At 39.1% G+C, this 27,361-nt stretch overlaps 1 pseudogene; it reads left to right on the forward strand.

Annotated features, from left to right (window-relative positions):
• The first annotated feature begins 5,912 nt into the window (after positions 1–5,912).
• LOC148773148 (RNA-binding motif protein, X chromosome-like) lies at positions 5,913–27,361 on the forward strand (annotated as a pseudogene).

Below are 27,361 nucleotides of genomic sequence, written 5' to 3' on the forward strand. Positions count from 1 at the left end.
CAAAGGGGAGAACCAGCCAACACTATATTACTTATTTATAACAGCTTACTAAGAAATTCTAAGTATTTTTGTAAATGGGGAAGTATTATAAAGATTAGTAGACATCAGTATTAAAATAAGACATAAACACTGAAAATGGAGCTACAGTATTGCTTTTCTAAAAGTAGTAAAATCTAGTATACTTCCAAATATAAATATACAAGTACATTACAATTTATATATGTATGAATATATACATATGTAAATATTTATGTATCTATGAGCGTGTATGTATGTATATTATATATGGGTATATAAACTATGTGGATAAATTCTAGGGAAAGCCTTGGAAAATGAGTTTTAGTTCTGTCTTGCATTAAGTGTATTTTCTTCTATTACATATGATTTTGCATGTTAATTCCTAGAAAGAAGAATTTTATATTAGGGAAAATAATTTAAAATTTATAAACTTTATAATTTTATAAATTTTATAATTTATAAAATAATTTATCAATTTTAAAAGGTTACAATTTTTCCAGTTTTTTCGGGTATAGACATGCATTAGCTGAAAGCGTATTTATTACACAGAAGCTGAGGTGACAGAAATTGCAGAAATTTTCCTTAGTGGATCTCTTCATTTTGTTAATTTTTGAATTTTCAGTGAAAAGCATTACCTGTATTTGCTTACTGAGAAAATTCCAAATGTGTTTACTTCAAAGACACTAAGATTTTGACTCCTAAATGTTTTGAGTATTTTCCTTATGTTTTCTTAATTTTATTATTACTTTTGTTTTGTATGAAGAAAAAAGAAAATCACACGCAACTAAAGAATATGCCAGGCAAGCGTGATCATATTGGCGACATTTGAGACGGCAATAAATTACGAAAAACATGTGATGGTAAAAGTTCTCTTTTGTATTTTATAGTAATTAAGTTAAGGCGAGTGGTAAATCTATTCATTAAAAAAGAAACGTAGAACACTTGGCTCTTCTTAATTTATTATTATTTTTTAGACTTTCCCTCAAAGGTCTCCATTTACCCCTCCCCCGCCTCTGTATTCTCTTCCTGTCCTACTTTCCCTGAGGCTCAGCTCGCTATACATCCGGGTTTCTTACGCTTGTCTCCTGGCGCCATACATCCGGTTCCTTATGCTCTTGACGGAAGAGGCACGGCCGCCTTCAATGGTAGTTTAGCTAGCGGTCAGCTGAGGAAGGTTGGTGTTGTGTGTTCGCAAGAACGAGGCGAAAAAAGGTACGGAGTTGCACATTTTAAGATTGGAAAACAGATTTAGACCCTATGAGAACATGTTTATAGTTATAGCGTCCGTGTTTACTGGAGAAAAATAGTAACTCAGACTGATTTTTTCCTGTCAGGCCTTTTCCTGTAAGAACTAATAACTGAGTGAAATGTGTGTGTGTGTTTGTACCTTCTCCTGAAAAGTCCTATCAGTTTAATTCTTGAAAAGTATCTTTAATTTTTATTCCTTGGAGAATCAGTGCCTGAAGTAGCCATGGAAAGCCAGTGAAGGTGGAGAGTCCTTTTGTCTGAATGGAGGGCTGGGGGATGGACGGGAGGGTGGGGGTGGGCAAAGAAGGGGGTTTGAAACGTCTGGATGTTGGCCGTGGGAAGATATACTGGGCATATACTCCTTCCCTGGGACTGAGAAAGCTGCTTTTGCTTTCTTTAATTTGGTATATAACGCTGGGCTTTTCTCCATCCGCTTATGGCTACTAGTGCGGAATCTTGGCTGCTTTTGGTGTGTAATTCGTTTTTTCTTCCGTTGGACTGGGGCTGCTAGTCACGTGGAATGTTGCTTTGGTTTCTCGTGCAATGTTGCTTTGGTTTGCAGTTCGGCTTTTTTCCGTTGGTTTCGGGCTGCTAAGCGCATGGAATATTACTTTCGTTTCTCGCCTAGTGTTACTTTGGTGTGTTCTTGTTTTTTCTCACGTAGTGTTCCTTTGGTGTGTAATTCGGCTCTTGTTTTTACTCGCATAGTGTTTCTTTGGTGTGTGATGCGGCTTTTTTCCGTTGGTTTGGGACTGCTGCTGCTGCTGCTAAGTCACTTCGGTCGTGTCCGACTCTGTGTGACCCCACAGACGGAAACCCACCAGGGAAGTCCCCCGTCCCTGGGATTCTCCAGGCAAGAACACTGGAGTGGGTTGCCATTTCCTTCTCCAATGTGTGAAAGTGAAAAGTAGAAATGAACTCGCTAGAAGGCAATGGCAAGCCACTCCAGTACCCGTGCCTAGAAAATCCCATGGATGGAGGAGCCTGGTAGGCTGCAGTCCGTGGGGTCGCTAAGGGTCGGACACGACTGAGTGACTTCACTTTCACTTTCACACATTGGAGAAGGAAATGGCAACCCCCTCCAGTGTTCGTGCCTGGAGAATCCCAGGGACGGGAGAGCCTGGTGGGCTTCCGTCTGTGGGGTCACACAGAGTCGGACACGACTGAAGTGACTTAGCAGCAGCAGCAGCAGTCATGTGGAAGTTTGCTTTGGCTGCTGGCGAAATATTACCTTGGTGCGGCTTTTTTTCTCTCCACTTGGGGCCGCTAGTCTTGCAGAATGTTGCTTTGGTGAATAATGCGGCTTTTTTTCGGTTGCCTTGAGAAATAGATTTAAAGGACTAGATCTGATTGATAGAGTGCCTGATGAACTCTGGACGGAGGTTCGTGACATTGTACAGGAGACAGGGACCAAGACCATCCCCATGGAAAAGAAATGCAAAAGAGCGAAATGGCTGTCTGAGGAGGCCTTACAAATAGCTGTAAAAAGAAGAGAGGTGAAAAGCAAAGGAGAAAAGGAAAGATATAAGCATCTGAATGCAGAGTTCCAAAGAATAGCAAGGAGAGATAAGAAAGCCTTCCTCAGTGATCAATGCAAAGAAATAGAGGAAAACAACAGAATAGGAAAAACAAGAGACCTCTTCAAGAAAATTAGAGATTCCAAGGGAACTTTTCATGCAAAGATGGGCTCGATAAAGGACAGAAATGGTATGGACCTAACAGAAGCAGAAGATATTAAGAAGAGGTGGCAGGAATACACAGAAGAACTGTACAAAAAAGATCTTCACGACCAAGATAGTCACGATAATGTGATCACTGACCTAGAGCCAGACATCTTGGAATGTGAAGTCAAGTGGGCCTTAGAAAGCATCACTGCGAACAAAGCTAGTGGTGGTGATGGAATTCCAGTTGAGTTATTTCAAGTCTTGAAAGATGATGCTGTGAAAGTGCTGCACTCAATATGCCAGCAGATTTGGAAAACTCAGCAGTGGCCACAGGACTGGAAGAGGTCAGTCTTCATTCCAATCCCAAAGAAAGGCAATGCCAAAGAATGCTCAAACTACCGCACAATTGCACTCATCTCACACGCTAGTAAAGTCATGCTCAAAATTCTCCAAGCCAGGCTTCAGCAGTATGTAAACCGTGAACTCCCAGATGTTCAAGCAGGTTTTAGAAAAGGCAGAGGCACCAGAGATCAAATTGCCAACATCCGCTGGATCATGGAGAAAGCAAGAGAGTTTCAGAAAAACATCTATTTCTGCTTCATTGACTATGCCAAAGCCTTTGACTGTGTGGATCACAATAAACTGTGGAACATTCTGAAAGAGATGGGAGTCCCAGACCACCTGATCTGCCTCTTGAGAAACCTGTATGCAGGTCAGGAAGCAACAGTTAGAACCGGTCATGGAACAACAGACTGGTTCCAAATAGGAAAAGGAGTGCGTCAAGGTTGTATATTGTCACCTTGCTTATTTAACTTATATGCAGAGTACATCATGAGGAACGCTGGACTGGAAGAAGCACAAGCTGGAATCAAGATTGCTGGGAGAAATATCAATAACCTCAGATATGCAGATGACACTACCCTTATGGCAGAAAGTGAAGAGGAACTCAAAAGCCTCTTGATGAAAGTGAAAGAGGAGAGTGAAAAGGTTGGCTTGAAGCTCAACATTCAGAAAACAAAGATCATGGCATCTGGTCCCATCACTTCATGGGAAATAGATGGAAAAACAGTGGAAACAGTGTCAGACTTTGTTTTTTTGGGCTCCAAAATCACTGCAGATGCTGATTGCAGCCATGAAATTAAAAGACGCTTGCTCCTTGGAAGGAAAGTTATGACCAACCTTGATAGTATATTAAAAAGCAGAGACATTACTTTGCCGACCAAGGTCCGTCTAGTCAAGGCAATGGTTTTTCCCTTGGTCATGTATGGATGTGAGAGTTGGACTGTGAAGAAAGCTGATCGCCGAAGAATCGATGCTTTTGAACTGTGGTGTTGGAGAAGACTCTTGAGAGTCCCTTATACTGCAAGGAGATCCAACCAGTCCATTCTAAAGGAGATCAATCCTGGATGTTCATTGGAGGGACTGATGCTAAAGCTGAAACTCCAATACTTTGGCCACCTCATGAGACGAGTTGACTCACTGGAAAAGACTCTGATGCTGGGAAAGGTTGGGGGCGGGAGGAGAAGGGGACGACGGAGAATGAGATGGCTGGATGGCATCACCGACTCTGTGGACATGAGTTTGAGTGAACTCCGGGAGTTGGTGATGGACAGGGAGGCCTGGCGTGCTGTGATTCATGGGGTCGCGGAGAGTCGGACACGACTGAGCGACTGAACTGAACTGAACTGGGCCTGTTGGGCGAATTGCCTCTTCGGTGTGTAATGCGTGTTTTTTCTCCTCGCTGGGGTCTGTTAATCGTGCAGAAGGTTGCTCTGGTGTGTAATTCGGCTTTTTTACATTGGCTTGGGGCTGGTCGTTGTGCGGAATGCGGCTTTGGTGGGTAACGCGACTTTTCTCCCTCCGCTTGGGGCTGCTGCTGCTGCTGCTGCTAAGTCGCTTCAGTCGTGTCCGACTCTGAACAACCCATAGACGGCAGCCCACCAGACTCTGCCATCCCTGGGATTCTCCAGGCAAGAACAATGGAATGGGTTGCCATTTCCTTCTCCCGGCTGAATGTTGCACTGGTGTGTAATTCGGTCCGCCCCCGCACCCCCCCCCCACCCACGTTGGCTTGGGGCGGCTAGTGCGCTAGACTGTTGCTTCAGTGTGCAAACCGGCTTTTCTCCCTTGGCTTGGGGCTGCTAGTTGTGGGGCCTGTTGCTTTGGTGCGTAATCCAGCTTTTCTCTCTCGGCTTCCGGCTGCTAGTCGTGGGATATTGCTTTGGTGTATAACTTAGGTTTTCTCCCTTGCCTTGGGTGTGCAAATTGTGCATCGCGATGTAACAGCCGAGGCTCCGTTTGGTTTCACGTGCACTTCTTTAAACAGTTTTTCTCCGAGATAGTGACAGTAGTTGGAAAACTTAACCAATATACCTAACCATTTTACTTACATGACTTTAAAGTTTTCAAATGTCGAACTGTTGATTATTTTAACAAAAACGGTCAAATTTTAATGTTCGTAAAAGTTAACATTATTCAGTTTGGCGCCATGATTCTTACTCTACCACAAAAGCCCACAGGTTAAATTTCCCTCAACAAAGTATTTTATTCTTTTGTGGCTTTTATGACTTAGTATTGCAGAAGTTTTTGAATGTAAGTGTATTTTAAAGATTATTTGTAGGGTAATCAATATAAACGTGAGAAAATGGAGGAAATTTGAAAATCTGTTTAGTATATTTTATGCACATGTTATAATACTTAGATACAGTATTTAGGTTTTAATGAATGAAACCTTTAAATAGTGCAGCTCAAAAGAGATTTACAGCAGCCGTCTAATGTAATTTAAACTTCCAGGCTTTTGTCATCTGTAAAAAACGTCATTCGTTAGTTCAGCGCTTGTTGTCCTTTTTGCGTTACAAGTTTCCTTGTCTTTTTAGTAAACATTTTTTAAAGTTAAGTGTTTTTTTTTTTTTTAATGACACTTGAACATTTTGGCTCATGATTAGTTTTTTGGCATACTTTTTGCCACCTAACAGTAAAACGATGGAAGCAGATAGGCCTGGAGAACTCTTCATAGGAGGCCTCAGTGCTGAAACAACGGAGAATCTCTTGAAGCTGATTTTGGGAAATACGGTCACATTATGGAAGGTAACTGTAGAATCAATATACATTAAGTCGTTAAAGCATATGTATACTTTGAGTAGTTTGAGATTTTTTTTTTTTTAATTGATTAAGCACTTGGCAGTCAGTGAAAGGGTCTCCTCTTACTGAAAAGGGAAGAAAAGAGTGCTTTTAAAATGTACTAATGGTCCTGGGACATGAAATAGAATAAGATATGGTAATTGTAGAATTATTGAGATTATTTACTGTTAGTTTTTAAAATACTAGAAGTTATACATAAAAATCAAGTTGTGTGGTGTTTTTATATCATATATAAAATAATATATAGATTTTTGTTGCTTTTAAGTAACTTTCAAAAGTTTGTACTCTATTGATAACATTCAAGTATGTTAAAGGGGTCTTATGAGAAAGCGTCAAAGGAGTGATTATTTTGAAAACAATAAAGTTCAGTTTTATGTGACATTTTAAATTAAAAAGATTTATGTATATTACAGTTCTCTTGATAAGGGATCGGAACACAAACAAGTCGAGAGGCTTTGCTTTCATTACTTTTGAGAGCCCGGCAGATGCAAAGGATGCTGCCAAAGGAATGAATGGAAAGGTAAGTCTTAACAATGAATGTTCTTCATCTAGTACTCTTTATACATTTCTTTATTGTTACAATAGTATAATGCTCTGTAAGGCTTCACTCTCCTTTTTGTCACATAAACACTGGATCCTCTGGTTGGGAAGAGATTGAAGTTAATACCCAGCAGTAACAAAATAGATTGTCTTCTATTAGCATTCAAGTGTAAACACAAATAGGTTTTAACCTTCAGCACTCTACCGGTATTCCATTCTGTATTTTAAGTCTTGGCATTTTCTATTTAAGTCAGTCTTCACTGTTTCCGTGTTACGAATAAAAATTTGTCCCTTAGAGGCAGAACTGTTTTTAAACATTGGAGAATTGCTTTACAATATTGTGTTGGTTTCTTGCAGTCTATCAGCATGAATCAGCCATAAGCATCCCACTTCTTTAGCTAGTTACAGAGCACTGTGTTTGCTCCAGGATTTCCCCCTCTGTGGATTGTTATATTAAATAAAAAAGTCTATTTCCCCCATTTTGTATTGTGGGTCATGGGCTTTTGTACTCATGATATCCTGTTAATTGTTAAATTATCTCTAAAACTTCTACATTCCCTTAGTGTGACTACATTAATTCCCTATTATCTATAGTTATGGTTCTAGTATATTTCAGGCATGTGGCACAAGCTGACCCTTGTACTTTCATTTTTCAGGTATGGTAATACCTAAAAGTTAAGTTTGACCCAGCTTTGGGTCACAGAGGTAAAGTTTCCTTGAGACTACTTGATGGTAACTAATTGCTGTTTTTTAATTTGTTCTAGTTGTCTAGCCACAGGAACATGTAATCTGAAATTACACTTGAATTATTCTTTATTCAATAGGTGTTATATTGTAAGGCATTGATTGTATTTAGTAGCTGACTAATGGTTATGGATGAGACAAAGTATTTATTTTCTTGAGCACTGGTATTCTAGGGTGAAGGGAAAAGATGTACGAGAGGAAACATTAATTTCACATGCAGAAATGTTAAGGAAAATGAAGTAGTAATTTTGGTAGAGCTTATTGGGTTTTGGATACTATTTTTAGGTATATCTAGGAATGTAAGCCAAATCCTGCGTTGGGAAGGAGGCAGTGCATGAATTTGTGGAAAATATTTTGAACCAAAAAATAGAAAATAAGACCTAAGATGGGAAAAAATGGCTTTTGAGGCTGATTATATTGAGCTAGAGCCCATTTCAGCCAGAAGTCCTGGTAGGAATTTAGGATTTAAAATTATTTTCCAAAAATAATATGAAATAACAAGAGTCTATATAGTATGATTCCTGCTGGGTTTTCAAAACTCCCTTTGGTCTCTGTAAAAGATTAAGGCAGATATTGGAAGATCAATTAAGTTTAAGCATTTCTGAAAAATATGAAGTAGCATTACGGTAACTATTTGGGAACACAAAATAAAACAGTTGTGTAAGGCAAGAAATGTTAAAGACCAAATAAGGACCCTAGTTTTAAAAAAGAAAAATGAAGAAAATTAATAGAACTAGAGTAAATACAGAGCAGCACTTATATTGAGAAATTTTCTTTATGTTTGTGTCTAATAGAACAAATGCTAAAATGTAATTATGATAGGAACAATAATTTTGAGTAAATACTGTAAGTAATATGCATGCTTTTACATACCCTTGGGAAACAAATTTTAAATGGAAAAATTACTAAAATGAAGCACGTTACAGAAAATAAAAATGTGTGCTTTTTCATGGTAATGGAGAGATACACATCTTTTAATACCAGAGAACCTTTCAGGCAATTCTGATAGTAAATGCATATGCTTTGTGGTGGATGACTTACAAAAGGCAATTGCCAATTAAGTCATGTTCATCATGTGGAAGGACACAGTCATTTCAGGAAAAAAATGTTTGCTTTTGGGGAAAAAATACTGATTTAACTCATTACAACAATAAGTTAAATTTTATGTAGCATTAGTGATGCTGTACTTAATCTTTTAGTTTTTGGATGGAAAAACAATTAAAGTAGAACAAGCCAATAAGCCATCATTTGAAAGTGGTGGTAAACTGAGATCTCAACCTCCTGCAAGAAAAAGGGGCCATCCGAAAAATCTGAGATGTGAAAAAGGAGGAGGAGCAAGAGGGCGTGTGTCTCAAGGAGGACACTTTGGTAATGTATTAAAATATAAGGATGCCATAGCACTGAAAACCTGTTAAGTTTGAACATCTAGTAAACCTTAATTTTTATTGCATTGGTAATGAGCAGAATAATCGATAAGAATATATTAGGTGAGAAATTACCATTCTTGATAATCAAAATTATTTCTAAGTTGTAAAGAATTGTCGTAGTTTTAAAATTACGTATGTGCAAAAAATGTTTATCGTCTTACAGGGAAATCACTTAAATTTTGTTAAGTTTTTTTTTAATCATTGTTATTGATGCCTCTTTAAGAGTTTTTCTACAGAATTCATTTCTGTTGATCATACATTAGAATTTTCCAGCTTACAGCAAATAACTTTATTTAAAGAATTAAAACTACGTTGATATACTTTCAGAGTAGTCCTACTGTATTGTAAAAAGTACTGGATAATTTTCAAGATTACATAACAGATAACCACAGTTCAGGGGTGAAAATTCCATATTTTTGGACTGACCTTATAGTGTTTGTCTTGAGCATAAATGTGCAGACAAATCTATGCAAATATCCACTGTCATTTTGATATGGTGCTTTTGTTCCTGGGTTCTGTTGTAGTATAATTTGCATTTTGGAAAAGTTGTCTTTGATGCAGATGTAAAAGCATCTGTTTTGTATGTATATTTACATACAAAACATATATATTTACATGTTTGTGTGTGTTAGAGAACAGTGAGTTATTGAAAATGGTAATATGAGATTTTCAAAGAAGTTTTTACTTGGTAAGACAGAAGAAGGGAGTCACTTTCCATTCATGAACTTCCATATATTTAACGAACTTTGTCTCTTCTACTAACAGTAGCAAATCTTTAAAAAATTTCACTTCTGGTTTTGACAACCAGATGTGCCATTTTTAGAAAATCTTAAGTTCAGTTACAGCGTGTGTTCATTATAAGATCACACAGTCCTGTTGTTTTCTCAAGTTCAGTTCAGTTGCTCAGTCGTGTCCGACTCTCCGCGACCCCATGAATCACAGCACGCCAGGCCTCCCTGTCCATCACCAACTCCCGGAGTACACTCAAACTCATGTCCACAGAGTCGGTGATGCCATCCAGCCATCTCATTCTCCGTCGTCCCCTTCTCCTCCCGCCCCCAACCTTTCCCAGCATCACAGTCTTTGAGATGAGGGGAAAAGTTTACTAGCTTATACTCTGCCAAGTGTAATTGGAATATATCTGTCAACATTTTTCTAGTTAGATAAAAAGATAATTTTTCATTGCATACCATGTATTTTTAACGTCTGTTAAACTTGAACAGAACATAGCCTTTTACTCAAAATTAACACTAAAGGTTATGCTTGAACAAAACTGAATTGATCTGTGTGAATTCAATTATAAGCAGGATTTTTTGTTTTTTATCGAATTATATATGTATCCATGGTTGTTTGAAAACTTGCATATTTTCCTATAAAAGGTGTTGTTTGTATTTTTAGGTGCATATTTTTATTGTTTTGACTTAATTATTGTTACATTTTATTTATTTGAAGTATAGTTTATTTAAAAGAATGGATTAGTTTCACTTGTGCAACATTGGGACTTAATATTTGGATAGATTCAAGTCAATGTATATTTCATGTAAAATATTCTCTCTTTCTCTATGAGGTACAAATAGCTTTGTGACCTGTTTTTTCTTTAATTTACATTATTGTATTGGTTGTCCCATACTTGGCATGAATCCACCCTGGGAGTACATGTGATCCCAATCTTGAATGCCCGTCCCACATCCCTCCCCATATCATTCCTCTGGGTCATCCCAGAGCACCAACCCCGAGCTTCCTGTATCTTGCATCGAACCTAGACTGGCAATTCATTTTACATATGATAATATACATGTTTCAGTGCCAATCTCCCAATTCATCCCAACCAGCCCTGTGTCTCTATTGCTGTCTCACACACAGGGTTATCGTTATTGTCTTTCTAAATTCCCTATGTATGTGTTAGTATCCTGTATTGGTGTTTTTCTTTCTGGCTTACTTCACTCTGTATAATAGGCTCCAGTTTCATCCACCGATTAGAACTGATTCAGATGCATTCTTTTTTTATTATGTTAATTTTAATTGGAGGCCAATTACACTATTGTTTTGGTTTTGCCATACATTGACATGAAACTACCCGGGTGTACATGTGTTCCCCATCTTGAACCCCCGTCCCACTTCCCTACGCATATCATTCCTCTGGAGCATCCCAGTGCACCAGCCCCGAATATCCTGTATCATGCATGGAACCTAGACTGCCGATTAGTTTCACCTACGATGATATACATGTTTCAGTGCCGTTCTCCCAAGTATCCCACCCTCACCCACGGGGTCCGTAACTGGTGTATATATCTGTGTCTCTTTTGCTGTCTCGTATACAGGGTTATTGTTACCATCTTTCTACATTCCATATATGTGTGTTGGTATACTGTACTGGAGTTTTTCTTTCTGGCTTACTTCACTCTGTATAATAGGCTCCAGTTTCATCCACCTCATTAGAACTGATTCAATGTTATATATATTTATATATATATATATATATATTTATATTTAATTTTAATTGGAGGCTAATTATTTAAAATATTGTATTGGTTTTGCCTTACATTGCCATGAATCTTCCCTGGGTGTACTTGTGTATCCCATCTTAAACCCCTCTCCCACTTCCATCCACATGTCATTCCTCTGGGTCATCCCAGAGGACCAGCCCCAAGCATCCTGTATCATGCATCGAACCTGGACTAGCTATTCGTTTCTCATATGATAATATACATGTTTCAATACCATTCTGTGAAATCATCCCACCCTCTCCCTCACCCACCGAGTACATAAGATTGTTGTATATATCTGTGTCTCTTTTGATGTCACGCATACAGGGCTGTTTTTACCATCTTTCTAAATTCCATAGATATGCGTTAGTATACTGTATTGGTGTTTTTCTTTCTGGGTTACTTCCCTCTGTATAATAGGCCCCAGTTTCATCCACCTCATTTAGACTGATTCAAATGTATTCTCTTTTTTTTAATCTTAAAAAGAAAAAACAAACTTTACTTAGAAGCTAATTAAAATATTGTATTTGTTTTGCCATACTTTGACATGAATCTGCCCTGGCTGAACATGCATTCCCCATCTTGAATCCCCCTCCAGCCTCCCTCCCCATATCATTCCTCTGGGTCATTCCAGAGCACCAACCCCGAGTTTCCTATAAGATGTTTCGAACCTGGACTGGCAGTTCGTTTCACATATGATAATATACATGTTTCTATGCCATTCTTCCAAATCACCCCACCATTTCCCTCTCCCACAGAGTCCATAAGACTGTTGTATAGTAACAGTAACAGATATCTGTATCTCTTTTGATGTCACGCAGACAGGGTTATTGTTACTATCTTTCTAAATTCCATATATATGCTTTAATACACTGTATCGGTGTATTTCTTTCTGGCTTACGTCACTATGTATAATAGGTTCCAGTTTCGTCCACCTCATTAGAACTGATTCAAATGTGTTACTTTTTTTTATCCTTTCTGAAAAATTTTAATTGGAGGCTAATTAGTCTACAATATTGTGTTGTATTTGTCTTACATTGACATGAATCCGCCCCGGATGTACATGTGTTCCCCATCTTGAACCCCCCTCCGACCTCCCTCCCCATATCATCCCTTGGGGTCATCGCAGTGCAATAGCCCCGGGCATCCTGTTTCATTCATCAAACCTGGGCTGGGGATTTATTTCACATATGATAATGTACATGTTTCAATGCCATTCTCCCAAATCATCCCAAATTTGCCCTTCCTTCAGAGTCCATAAGACTCTTCTATACATCTGTGTCTCTTTTACTGTCTCGCATACAGGGTTATGGTTACCATCTTTCTAAATTCCATATATATGTGTTAGTGTACTGTTTTGGTGTATTTCTTTCTGGCTTAATTCACTGTGTAAAATATGCTGAAGTTTCATCCACCTCAGTAGAAGTGATTTAAATGTATTCTTTTTTTTTAATCTTTTCAAAAAATTTTAATTGGATGCTGATTACTTCACAATATTTTATTGGTGTTGCTGTACATTGACATGATTCTGCCCTGAGTGCACAGGTGTTCCACATCTTGAACCCCCCGCCCCCCGCCGAACTTCCCTCCCCGTATCATCCATCTGGGTCAACCCAGTGCACCAGTCCCGAGCATCCTGTGTGATGCATCGAACCTCTACTGACGATTCATTTCCCATGTGATAATATACATGTTTCAGTGCCATTCTCTTAAGTATCCCACCCTCGCCCTCTCCCATAGAGTCCATAGACTGTTGTATATATCTGTGTCTCTTTTTCTGTCTCACATACAGGGTAATCGTTCCCATCTTACTAATTTCCATATGTGTGTGTTAGTATATTGTATTGGTGTTTTCATTTCAGGCTTACTTTAATCTGTATAATAGACTCCAGTTTCATCCGCCTCATTAGAAATGATTCAAATATATTCTTTTTTAAAATTTAAATTATAAGCTGATACTTTACAATATTGAATTTGTTTTCCCATACATTGACATGAATCGGCCCTGGGTGTACATGTGTTCCCCATCTTGAACCCTCCTCCGACCTCCCTCCCCATATCATCCCTCTGAGTCATCCCAGTGCACCAGCCCCGAGCATCCTGTATCATGCATCAAACCTGACTGATGATTCATTTCACGTATGTCGGCATACTTGTTTCAGTGCCATTCTCCTAAATCATCCCTTGCTTGTCTCTCCCTCTGAGTCCATAAGACTGTTCTCTATATCTATGTCTCTATTGCTGTCTCACATAAAGCGATATTGTTACCATCTTTCTAAATTCCATATAAATGTGTTAGTATACTGTGTTGGTTTTTCTCTAGCTTACTTCACTCTGTATAGTAGGCTTAGGTTTCATCCACCTTATTAAAACTGATTCAAATGTATTCATGTTTTATCGTTTATAAAAAATTTCAATTAGAGGCTAATTAGTTTCCAATACTCTATATTGGTTTTTCCATACACTGCCACGAATCCACCTGGTTGTACATGTGTCCCCGTCTTGAAATCCCCTCACACCTCCCTCCTCATATCATTCCTCAGGGTCATCCCAGTGCACCAGCCCCGAGCATCCTGTGTCATGGATCGAACTTGGACTGGCGATTCTTTTCCCATATCATAACATACATGTCTCAATGCCATTCTCCAAATCATGCAACCCTTGGCTTCTCCCACAGACTTCATAAGACTGTTCTACATCTCTGTTTCTCTTTTGCTGTCTCGAATACAGGGTTCTCATTACCATCATTTTGAATTCCAATATATGTGTTGTATACTGTATTGGTGTTAATCTTTCTGGCTTACTTCACTCTGTATAATAGGCTCCAGTTTCATCCACCTCATTAGAACTGATTCAAATGTATTCTTTATATATATATATATATGTATGTATGTATGTATTTAATTTTAATTGCACGCTAATTGCTTTACCTGAATTGCTTTACAATATTGTATTGGTTTTGCCTTATATTGCCATGAATCTTCCCCGGGTGTACATGTGTTCCCTATCATGAACCCTGCTTCCACCTCCCTCCCCACATCATTCATCTGGGTGATCTCAGAGCAGCAGCCCCGATCATCCTGTATAATGCATTGAACCTGGACTGGTGACTCATTTCCCATATGATTATATACATGTTTTAATGCCATTCTTCCAAATCATCGCACCCTCTCCCTCACCCACAGAGTCCAAAAGACTGTTCTATATATCTGTGTTTCTTTTGCTGTCTCGCATCCAGGGTTATCGTTACCATGTTTCTAAATTCTATATATTTGTGTTCGTATACTGCATTTTTTTTTTTCTTTCTGGCTTACTTCACTCTGTATAATAGCTCCATTTTCATCCACCTCATTAGAATTGATTCAAATGTATCCTTTTTTTATCTTTTATAAACAGTTTTAATTAAGAGGCTAATTACTTTCCAATACTATATTGGTTTTGCCATACACTGACATGAATCCACCGGTTGTACATGTGTTTCCCATCTTGAACTCCCCTCCCACCTCCCTCCCCATATCATTCCTCAGAGTCATCCCAGTGCATCAGCCCCGAGCATCCTGTATCATGGATCGAAGCTGGACTGGCGATGCATTTCACATATGATGATATGCATGTTTCATTGCCATTCTCCCAAATCATCCCTCCCTCACCCTCTCCCACAGAGTCCATAAGACTGTTCTATACGCCTGTGTCTCTTTTGTGTCGCATACCATGTTATTGTTTCCATCTTTCTCAATTCCATATATTTGTGTTAGTATACCGTGTTGGTGTTTTTATTTCTGGCTCAGTTCACTCTGTATAATAGGCTCCAGTTTAATCCACCTTATTAGAACTGGTTAAAGTGTATTCTTTTAATTGCTGAGTAATACGGCATTGTGTATATGTACCACAGCGTTATTATCCATTTGTCTGCAGATGGACATCTAGGTTGCCTCCATGTCCTGGCTGTTAAAAACAGTGCTGCATTGAACATTGGAGTACATTTGTTTCTTCCAATTCTTGTTTCCTCGGTGTGTATGCCCAGGAGTCAAATTGGTGGGTCGTATGGCAGGTCTATTTCCAGATTTTTAAGGAATCTCCCCCACTTTTCTCCATAGTGGCTGCACTAGTTTGCATTCCCATCAACAGTGCAGGAGGGTTCCCTTTTCTCCACATCCTCTCCAGCTTTTTTGCTTGTAGAATTTTGGATAGCAGCCATTCTGACCGGGGTGAAATGGCACCTCATTGTGGTTTTGATTTGCAGTTCTCTGATTAGAAGTGACATTGAGCATCTTTTCATATGTTTGTTAGCCTTCTGTTTGTCTTCTTTGGAGAAATGTCTGTTTAGTTCTTTGGCCCATTTTTTGATTGGGTCGTTTATTTTTTCTGGATTTGAGCTACAGGTGTTGCTTGTATATTTTGGAGATTAATTATTTGTCAGTTGCTTCATTTGCTATTATTTTCTCGCATTCTGAAAGCTGTATTTTCACCTTGCTCATCGTTTCCTTTGCTGTGCAGAAGGTTTTAATTTTAATTAGGTCCTCTTAGTTTATTTTTACTTTTATTTCCAATATTCTGTGAGGTGGTTCATGGAGGATCCTGCTGTGATTTATGTCAGAGAGTGTTTTGCCTACGTTCTCCTCTAGGAGTTTATAGTTTCTGGTCTTCCCCTTAGGTCTTTAACCCACTTTGAGTTTATTTTTGTATATGATGTAAGGGAGTGTTCTAGTTTCATTCTTTTACAAGGGGATGACCAGTTTTCCCAGGACCACTTGTTACAGAGATTGTCTTTTCTCCATTGAATATCTTCGCCTCCTTTGTCAAAGATGAGGTGTCCATCGGTGTGTGGATTTATCTCTGGTCTCTCTATTTTGTTCCATGGCTCTATATTTCTGTCTTTATGCCAGTACCATACTGTCTTGATGACTGTGGCTTTGTAGTACAGCCTAAAGTCCGGTGGATTGATTCCCCCCTTTCTTCTTTCTCAAGATTGGTTTGGCTGTTCGATGTTTTTGTACTTCCATACAAATTGTAAAATTATTTGTTCTAGCTCTGTGAAAAATAACATTGGTAGCTTGATAGGGATTGCACTGACTCTATAGATAACTTTGGGCAGTATAGTCATTTTCACAGTATTGATTCTTCCAATCCACCAACATGGTATTTTCTCCATCTATTAGTATCCTGTTTGATTTCTTTCACCAGTGTCTTATAGTTTTGTATATATAGGCCTTTTGGTTTTTTTGGTAGGTATATTCCTAAGGATTTTATGCTTTTCGTTGGAACGGTGAATGGAATTGTTTTCTCAATTTCTTTTTCTATTTTCTCATTATTAGTGTATAGGAATGCAAGGGATTTCCGTGTGTGGATTTTATATCCTGAAACTTTACTATATTCATTGATTAGCTCTAGTAGTTTTCTGGTAGAGTCTTTAGGGTTTTTTGTGTAGAGGATCATGTCATCTGCAAATAGTGAGAGTTTTAATTCTTTTCCAATCTGGAATGCTTTGATGTCTTTTTCTGCTCTGATTGCTGTGGCCAAAACTTCCAAAACTATGTTGAATAGTAATGGTAAGAGTGGCCACCCTTGTCTTGTTCCTGACTTTAGGGGAAATGCTTTCAAGTGTTCACCATTGAGGATAATGTTTGCTGTGGGTTTGTCATATATAGCTTTTATTATGTGGAGGAATGTTCCTTCTATTCCCACCTTCTGGAGTGTTCGTATGATAAATGGATGTTGAATTTTGTCTAAGGTTTTCTCTGCATCTATTGAGATAATCATACAGTTTTTATTTTTCAGTTTGTTCATGTGGTGTATTACATTGATTGATTTGCGGATACTGAAGAATACTTGCATCCCTGGGATAAAGCCGACTTGGTCATGATGTATGATCTTTTTAATGTGTTGTTGGATTCTGATTGTTAGACTTTTGTTAAGGATTTTTATATCTATGTTCATCAGTGATATTGACCTGTAGTTTTCTTTTTTTGAGGTATCTTTTTCAGGTTTTGGTATTATGGTGATGGTGGCCTCATAGAAGGAGTTTGGAAGTTTACATTCGTCTGCAGTTTTCTGGAAGAATTTGAGTAGGAGAGGCGTTCAGTTCAGTTCAGTCACTCAGTCGTGTCCGACTCTTTGCGACCCCATGAATCACAGTACGCCAGGCCTCCCTGTCCATCACCAACTCCCATCGTTCACTCAAACTCATGTCCACCGAGTCGGTGATGCCATCCAGCCATCTCATTCTCTGTCGTCCCCATCTCCTCCCACCCCCAATCCCTCCCAGCATGAGACTCTTTTCCAGTGAGTCAAGTCTCGCATGAGGTGGCCAGAGTATTGGAGTTTCAGCTTTAGCATCAGTCCTTCCAATGAACACCCAGGATTGATCTCCTTTAGAACGGACTGGTTGGCTCTCCTTGCAGTCCAAGGGACTCTCAAGAGTCTTCTCCAGCACCACAGTTCAAAAGCATCAATTCTTTGGTGCTCAGCTTTCTTCACAGTCCAACTCTCACATCCATACATGACCACGGGAAAAACCATAGCCTTGACTAGGCGTACCTTTATTGGCAAAGTAATGTCTCTGCTTTTTAATACACTATCCAGGTTGGTCATAACCTTCCTTAGCTCTTCTCTAAAATTTTGGTAGAATTCATGTGTGAAGCCGTCTGGTCCTGGGCTTTTGTTTGCTGGAAGATTTCTGATTACAGTTTCCATTTCTGTGCTTGTGATAGGTCTGTTAAAGATTTTCTATTTCTTCCTCGTTCAGTTTTGGAAAGTTGTACTTTTCTAAGAATGTGTCCATTTCTTCCAAGTTGTCCATTTATTGGCCTGTAATTGCTGATAGTAGTCTCGTATGGTCCTTTGTATTCCTGGGTTCTCTGTTGTGATCTCTCCATTTTCATTTCTAACTTTATTGATTTGGATTTTCTCCCTTTGTTTCTTGATGAGTCTGGCTAATGGTCTGTCAACTTTATTTACCCTCTCAAAAAAAAAAAAAAAACAGCTTTTGACTTTGTTGATTTTTGCTTTGGTCTCTTTTGCATTTATTTCTGCCCTGAGTTTTAAGATTTCTTTCCTTCTACTCACCCTGAGGTTGTTTATTTCTTCCTTGTCTCATTACTCTAGGTGTAGAGTTACGTTATTTAGCTGACTTTTTTCTTGTTTCTTGAGGTATGCCAGTATTGCTATGAAGCTTCCCTTTAGCACTGCCTTTACAGTGTCCGAGAGGTTTTGGGTTGTCATGTTTTCATTTTCATTCGTTTCTGTGCATATTTTGATTTCTTCTGCGATTTGTTGGTTACTCAGCAGCGTGTTCTTCAGCCTCCATGTGTTGGAATTTTTAATAGATTTTCTCCTGTAACTGAGAGCTAATGTTACTGCATGGTGGTCAGAAAAGATGGTTGGAATGATTTCAATTATTTTGAATTTACCAAGGCTAGATTTATGACCCAGGATATGATCTATCCTGGAGAAGGTTCCGTGTGCACTTGAGGAAAAGGTGAAATTGATTGTTTGGGGGTTAAATATCCTATAGGTATCAATTAGGTCTAAATGGTCTGATGTATCATTTAACGTTTGTGTTCCCTTGTTAATTTTCTGTTTAGTTGATCTATCCATAGGTATGAGTGGGGTATTAAAGTTTCTCACTCTTATTGTTTTATTGTTAATTTCCCCTCTCAATTGCTAGCATTATCTTACACATTGCGGTGCTCCTATGTTGGGTGCATATATATTTATAACTGTTATGTCTTCTTGGATTGATCCTTTGATAATTATATAGTTTCCTTCTTTTCCTCTTTTCACAGCCTTTGTTTTAAAGTGTATTTTATCTGATATGAGTATTGCTACTCCTGCTTTGTTTTGGTCTCTGCGAGGAGTATCTTTTTCCAGCCCTTCACTTTCCGTCTGTATGTGTCCCTCGTTTCGAGGTGGGTCTCTTGTAGACAACATATATAGGGGTCTTGTTTTTGTATCCATTCAGCCAGTCTTTGTCTTTTGGTTGGGGCATTCAACCCATTGACATTTAGGGGAATTATTGATACCTATGATCCCGTTGCCATTTACTTTATTGTTTTGGGTTCGAGTTTGTACACTCTTTCTGTGTTCTGTCTAGAGAAGGTCCTTTAGCATTTGTTGGAGAGCTGGTTTGATGGTGATGAATTCTCTCAGCTTTTGCTTGTCTGTAAGGCTTTTGATTTCTCCTTCATATTTGAATGAGATCCCTGCTGGGTGTGGTAATCCGGGCTGTAAGTTATTTTCTTTCAACACATTCAGTATGTCCTGCCATTCCGTCCTGGCCTGAAGAGTTTCTCTTGAAAGATCAACTGTTATCCTTATGGGAATCCCCTTGTGTGTTATTTGTTGTTTTTCCCTTGCTGCTTTTAATATTTGTTCTTTGTGTTTGATCTTTGTTAATTTGATTAATATGTGTCTTGGGATGTTTCACCTTGGTTTTATCCTGTTTGGGACTCTTTGGGTTTCTTGGACTTGGGTGATTATTTCCTTCCCCATTTTAGGGGAGTTTTCAACTATTATCTCAAGTATTTTCTCAGGTCTGTCTTTTTGTCTTCTTCTTCTGGTACTCCTATGATTCGAATCTTGGTGCATTTGACATTGTCCCAGAGGTCTCTGAGATTGTCCTCGTTTGTTTTAATTCGTTTTACTTTTTTTCCTCTCTGTTTCATTTATTTCTGCCATTCTGTCTTCTAGCTCACTTATCCTATCTTCTGCCTCCGTTATTCTACTGTTGATACCCTCCAGAGTGTTTTGGTCTCATTTATTGTGTTATTCATGATATATTGACTCTTATTTATTTCTTCTAGGTCCTTGTTAAACCTTTCTTGGATCTTCTCAATCCTTGTCTCCAGGCTAATTATCTGTAACTCCATTTTGTTTTCAAGATTTTGGATCACTTTCACTATCATTTAGAATTCTTTATCAGGTAGATTCCTGTCTCTTTCTCTTTTGTTTGGGTTGGTGGGCATTTATCCTGTTCCTTTACTTTCTGGGTATTTCTCTGACGCTTCATCTTGCTTATATTGCTGTGGGTGGGGTGGCCTTTCCGTCTTCTGTCTGTTTGTGGAGTTCTCTTTATTATGAAGTTTCCTCTCTGTGGGTGGGATTGCACGGTGTGGCTTGTCAAGGTTTTCTGGTTAGGGAAGCTTGTTCCGGTGTTCTGGTGGGTGGGGCTTAATATCTTCTCTCCGGAGTGCAATGAAGTGTCCAGTAATGAGTTATGAGATGTCAGTGCGTTTGGAGTGACTTTGGGCAGCCTCTATATTGAGGCTAAGGGCTATGTTCCTGTGTGGCTGGAGAATTTGTGTGCTGTGCTCTGGAACTTTGTGTGCTTGCTCTGGAACTTGTTGAACCTTGGGTAGTGCTTGGTTTCAGTTTAGGTATAGAGGTGTTTGATGAGCTCCTATCGCTTAATGTTCCATGGGGTCAGGAGTTCTCTGCTGTTCTCAGGATTTGGACTTAAGCCTCCTACCTCTGGTTTTCAGTCTTATTCTTGCAGTAGCCTCAAGACTTCTCCATCTGTCACTTCCAAAGCCGTTCCCTCTGTTTTAGCTTCTTCTGTTTGCTGGTCTCTTCAGTGTCTAGCTTCTGCCCTGACACAAGGGGGCGGTGGTGGACACTTTTTTAGGCTCACGTTCAGTCGTGCTGTGGGGAAGGAGGAAGTCTGCAAACAGATATCACTGGCATTTGTGGGGAGTGCTCGCAGTCTCGGCCACACTGGGTTTGCCCCCGCTCACAGCGTGTGTACTTTCCCTCTCTATACTGCTCAAGCTCTAGGTTGCTCTGCCAGGAACTGTCTGAGGCAGGCCCTGGGTAGCATGCACTTCCCAGGTCAAAGCCGCTCAGGTTCAGGTAGTACTCCTCAAAGGCGCAGACTTGGTTGGGCCTGCGTATTGGGCCCTTCCCCAGTCCGAGCAGCTCAGGTGGCCAGGTGTTTGGCTAGCGCAGTCGCTGCGACTTATCACCTCCCCGGGCCCTGCTTCTCGGTTTTCTGGGTATACAACTGGCTTACCCTCTCAGGCTGTTGTCAACCGTCCAGAATCCCAAGAAAACTTGGTTATCATCGAAGCCTGCTTGCAGTTTGGTAGATGATGCCTATGTGGGGCCTTGATTGCCCCCTTAAACAGCTCTGCTTGCCCTCTCCTGCCTGTCTCGGTGGGGGATTGGCCATCCGCAGCTGGCTAAGTTGCTCAGTCCTTTGTTCTGTGAGCAGGTCTGGCGGTGTCTTAGGTTTGGGCTTTTTGCCTTTTTGCAGGATATCTATCCCACAGTCTGCTTTGCTATCTCAAGTTAGCTCCCTCAGATTGCCCTCGGGGCCTTCAGGTCCGGTCCTTACTCTAAGCAATGCAGCCCGCATCTCCCTGCCAAGCCCCCACTTGCTAGTGGTGGATATGGGCGTCTGTGCTGCTTCTTCACTGGGAGTTACCATTGGGCATGTAATCTGTGGGTTTTAATTATTTATTTATTTTTCCTCCCAGTTATGTTGCCCTCTGAGTTTCCAAGGCTTGCCACAGACTCGCCAGTGAGAATGTTTCCTGGTGTTTGGAACCTTCTTTCTTTTTTTAGACTCCCTTTCTGGGACAGATCTCCATCCTTACCTCTTTTGTATATCCTTTCGAAGACAATGGGCTGATTTTCTTGGTGCCTGATGTCCTCTGCTGGCATTCATAAGTTGTTTTGTGGAATTTACTCAGCGTTCAAATGCTCTTTTGATGAATTTGTGGAGGAAGTGGTCTCCCTCTTCTGTTCCTTCGCTGTCTTAGGACCGCCGCCCTATTGTGTTACTTTTTTAAAAAGCTTTTTTGATACCAGAATAGTATGAATTATTATCATTTTCCTCCAAGTGTGTTTAAAAATTTATTTTATCCTGGTTTTTCTCCACCTCCTTTATTCTATTCAGACTACTATCACAGCAGTGGTTCTTGACTCATTTCGTAAATTTTTCAAACTGAATTGTACTAACTGATGCATCATTTGAGAAATTAGTTTTATTGGTTTAGGCAAATACGAATGCTGAAGGCAATGGTAGTTCTTTAGTAAATATCTATAAACAGTAAGCGAAACTTAATGTTTATTCTACTTAAAAGATTTCATTGAAATACAGGTGATAATGGATATAGTCGCAATATGAGCTCTTCAAGAGAAACTTATCCACCTAAAAGAGGACCATCCTCAAGATGTGAAGGTCCTTCTCCTAAAAGATCTGCTCCTTCTGCTCAAGGGCGAACCAGTAGTGGAATGAAAGGACAAGGTAAACGCTATATAATATAGGGACTGTTGTTTCTTAGTAAAAGTGAGCAATTTTAAAATGAATGCTTAACTTTAAGATGCACATGTTTACTGATCACTAGTTTATTTGTTGATTCACAGCTGGAAAATAATTCTTTAGCATCTAATTTTAGATGTGTAGTAGGTGATTAACATAGAAGTGGGGAAGACATTTCCTTTAAATCTAAAAGTGAAAGAGGAGAGTGAAAAGGTTGGCTTGAAGCTCAACATTCAGAAAACGAAGATCATGGCATCTGGTCCTATCACTTCATGGGAAATATATGGGGAAACAGTGGAAACAGTGTCAGACTTTATTTTGGGGGGCTCCAAAATCACTGCAGATGCTGATTGCAGCCAGGAAATTAAAAGATGCTTACTCCTTGGAAGGAAAGTTATGACCAGCCTAGATAGCATATTAAAAAGCAGAGACATTACTTTGCCAACCAGGGTCCGTCTAGTCAGGGCTATGGTTTTTCCCATGGTCATGTATGGATGTGAGAGTTGGACTGTGAAGAAAGCCGATCGCTGAAGAATTGATGCTTTTGAAGTGTGGTGCTGGAGAAGACTCTTGAGAGTCCCTTGGACTGCAAGGAGATCCAAGCAGTCCATTCTGGAGGAGATCAATCCTGGGTGTTCATTGGAAGGACTGATACTAAAGCTGAAACTGCAATACTTTGGCCACCTCATGTGACGAGTTGACTCACTGGAAAAGAATCTGATGCTGGGAGGGATTGGGAGTGGGAGGAGATGGGGACAACAGAGAATGAGATGGCTGGATGGCATCACCAACTTGATGGACATGAGTCTGAGTGAACTCTAGGAGTTGGAGATGGACAGGGAGGCCTGGCGTGCTGTGATTCATGGGGTCGCGGAGAGTCGGACACGACTGAGCGACTGAACTGAACTGAAGCTTGCTAGAGAATTCCTCAGAATTTTTTTTTTTTAAGTTGCTAACATTTGCTGCTTAGTAGGAGTCTTCATGTAGTTTCAAGGTCAAGTATTTTTATGAAAACTAATATCCTATGAGTCAGCATTTTGGAATGTAGAATCGTTTAGCTCTGTTATATTGGCTACCTGGTTCATGTAATTATAAACATTAACTGAAATTTGCCATATTAACTTTAGTTTGGATTCTTGACATATTTTTACTTTGTTGTTTGACTCCTGGTACAGTTAAAAACTTTGAATCACTATCAAATTGTCATTTTATGTATAGACTATTATTGAAGCCAAGTGTAATATGGTATTGATTTCAAAATAGTAAAGAAGTTGAGAAAACTAAAGTTTCATTAGACTATTAGCCCAGTAAGCAAACAAAACAAGAGAAGTCTGACCACCAGGAATTAGTAAGAATTAGCACAAGAAGTGAACATTATTTATGGGAATTAGTTTCCTGTTTTGGAAGAGGCAGCATTTTTCAAGTGCGCCCTTTATTACTAATAAGTAGTTGAACTCAAAAGCACTATTGTTTAGAAAGGTCAGTAATTCAGGTTGCGGTTTATGTTAAATTTATCACCATTAGGAGAGAATCAGCTACTTTGTGATTGAATATGTGATAATAGTTTCCAAAAATTAATTAGATTTTACTCAAGTTTTGAGAGATTCTATTACTTGTAATTTAAGGATTATGCAAAATGTACAGGGAGCAGATGATGTCAGAAAATAAAGTGTTCAGGAATTACATGTATAAAGCAAACTAAATGTGCATTAATGGGATTTTATAAGTAGTTTTTTTTAATTGTTTTGGAGAGAGGAAAGATACCAGTCTTTTGATTTTTTTTTTTTTTCTTTGAACTATTACTCTCAATTCTGAGATACTTATGTAAGCATTTTAAAATTAAAGGTCCAGTATTGCGGAGAGAAAATTACAGAGGAGGTCCTCATAGAGAGCCAATGTCTTCTCGGAGAGATAACTGTGTGTCACCAAGAGATAATGGTTGTGCTACTAAAGAGAGGTAAAGAAAAATAAAATACATGCATTTTTAAGTCATAGTTCATTTTGTTGAGGTAAAATTTATCTAACAAAATTTTAAAAGTGAACAATTCAGTAGCATTTAAAATACTCAGAATTCTACAACCACTCTCTCTGTTCAGTTCCAAAATAGTTAATCACCCCAAAACAAAATCCATAAGCAGTTGCTCCCATTTTTATCCTCCTGTATCCCTAGTAAACACCCACCTATATCATGTGTCTGTAAATTTACCTAATCCTGAATATATCATACGTTCACTGTAGCCTGCCAGGCTCCGCTATCCATGGAATTCTCCAGGCCAGAATACTGTAGTGGGTAGCCATTCCCTTCTGCAGAGGATCTTCCTGAGGGATTGAACCCTGGTCGTCCACATTGCACTCGGATTCTTTACCAACTGAGCCACCGGGGAAGCCCTAACAATATGTGACCTTTAATATGTGGCTTTTCCATTAGTGTCAGTGTTTTCAAAGATAATCCTTGCTGAAGCATGAGTCAGTACTTCAGTTTTTGAGTGGGGGTTAACACCATTGTATGTATAGTTAACATGGTTTGTTTATCCATCTTTGTAGTTAATATTTACAAACATTGGAGTGCCTGTTTTCAATTCTTGGTGTAAACTCTGAATTGGAATTCCTGGGTCATACAGTAACTTCAGTATTTTAAGGAACCGTTCATCTCCATAACTGCACTGCTGCCAATGCAAGAGACTCAGGTTCAGTCCCGAAGTGGGGAAGATTGCCTGGATGAGAAAACAGCAACTTACTGCAAATTCTTGCTTGGAAAGTCCCATCAATAGAGGGGCCTGGTGGGCTACAGTCCACAAGGTCTCTAAGAGTCTGACACAGCTTTATATTTCTACCATGCACACACAGGATTTCAGTTTCTCTGCATGTTCCCAAACACTTGATGTTTTATATTTTGTATTAAAAAATATCTCTCTATATATATAGCCTGTCTGCTAGGTGCAGAGTAGATATCTCATTCGGATTGAGAAACTGTATTTCCCTAAAATACAATTATGTTAAGCAGTGTTTTATATTCTTGTTCATAATTATATATCTTCCTTGAGGAAAAGTATATTGAAGTCCTTTGCACATTTAAAACTTTCTTTCTGAATTCTTATCATTTAATTTTGTTTGTTTGTTTTAAGTTTCTCAGGCAGAGATTATTCAAGTTCGCGAGACACCGAGGATTATGCTCCACCGTCTAGAGACTATGCATACTGTGATTATGGCCATTCAAGTTCTCCAGATGATTATTCCTCTAGAGGACATAGGTACTATAAACAATTCTGTTTTTAATCGAATAACTTATGGAAATGGTTAATTATAACATTAATTCTCTTAAATGTAGTGATCGTGATGGCTACGGTGGAAACCGTGATAGAGATTATTCTGAACATCGAAGTGGAGGCTCCTACAGGGATTCATACAAGAGTTATGGTAAGAGTACAGTTACAGCTTACAAATGACAAAATTAGAATTGACATGCTAGATCTACATCATTTACTCAAGTTTACTTCTATTTTCTCAGAAAATAAAATGTAATTTCTACCTAATTGATTGGTTGAAGGTCTTTGAATTATTTTTGATCTGTCATTTCAAATGATATGAAGGATAATTTGGCAGCTCACATTTTTTAATCACAAAAATTATTGTAACATTTTTAAAAGCAAAAGTGCTGTTGAGAGTATGAAGCATAGGAACATTATGAAGTTCAAAATTTTAGTCTTTTCCAAAAAATTAACATTTAAACTCCTGCTAAGTCAGTTCAGTCGTGTCCGACTCTGTGCAACTCCATAGACAGCAGCCCACCAGTCTTCCCGGCCCCTGGGATTCTCCAGGCAAGAACACTGGAGTGGGTTGCCATTTCCTTCTCCAGTGCATGAAAGTGAAGTCGCTCAGATGTGTCCGACTCTTAGCGACCCCATGGACTGCAGCCTACCAGGCTCCGCCACCCATGGGATTTTCCAAGCAAGAGTACTGGAGTGGGTTGCCATTGTCTTCTCAACTACTGGAACTAAAAAGTACTGCTCTTTTAAATAAATGTGAAAGCCCCTTCACCACTGCTGCTAATTCATATCTTCACCACAGAGGCAGATAAAGGCTATCCTTTCAAAGATTTAGTACTTTACAGTCATGTTATAGAAGTAACGGGAAAAGTTTTATAATTTTATCAATTACTGATTTCACAGGGGGCTCCCGTGGTGCTCCATCAGGAAGAGGTCCACCTCTGAGTTACGGCAGAAGCAGTCGCTATGATGATTATAGCAGTACAAGAGACAGATATGGAGGAAGTCGGAAAAGTTACTCAAGCAGCCGAAGTGATACCTACTTAAGTGGTCGTGACCGTGGCGGAAGACAAGAACCAGGGTTTCCATCCTCCAAGGATAGGGTGTACCCTCCTCCTCGTGAGTCATACAGTAGCTCAGGTTGTGAGGCTTCCAGGGGAGGTCATGGGGGGAGCCGATCTGAAAGAGTAGGCAGAAACAGGTACTAAAAATGTTTTCTTGGCATGGGAAAATTTTTTGTGAGTTTCTGTTTTAACTGGTACTTGAGTATTGCTGAAGAAAACCGTTGGTTTTGGAGGGAAGAGCTGTAAACTTTCACCTCCATGAATTTTCAGATAAATTGAAAAATAGAATTATTCAGATAAGTTGAAAAATAGAGTTATTCAAAGTAATTTCATACTTGTTACTGCTGGTTGAAAGATAGAAGTTAAAATTTTTAAATTTAATGTCTAAATTTTCTGAGTATGTTTTGTAAAGTGTTATTGTTTATTTTACTGGTGGGTTAAACGAGCATAAAAACACTTGTTTCTTGTTTAGAAGGTGAATTGTGCTGTTTGCTTAAAGTTTC

Source organism: Moschus berezovskii, chromosome Y (genome assembly GCF_049115385.1).
Source record: "Moschus berezovskii isolate FMDL1 chromosome Y, NW_MosBer_1.0, whole genome shotgun sequence".
Classification (NCBI taxonomy): Eukaryota; Metazoa; Chordata; class Mammalia; order Artiodactyla; family Moschidae; genus Moschus; species Moschus berezovskii.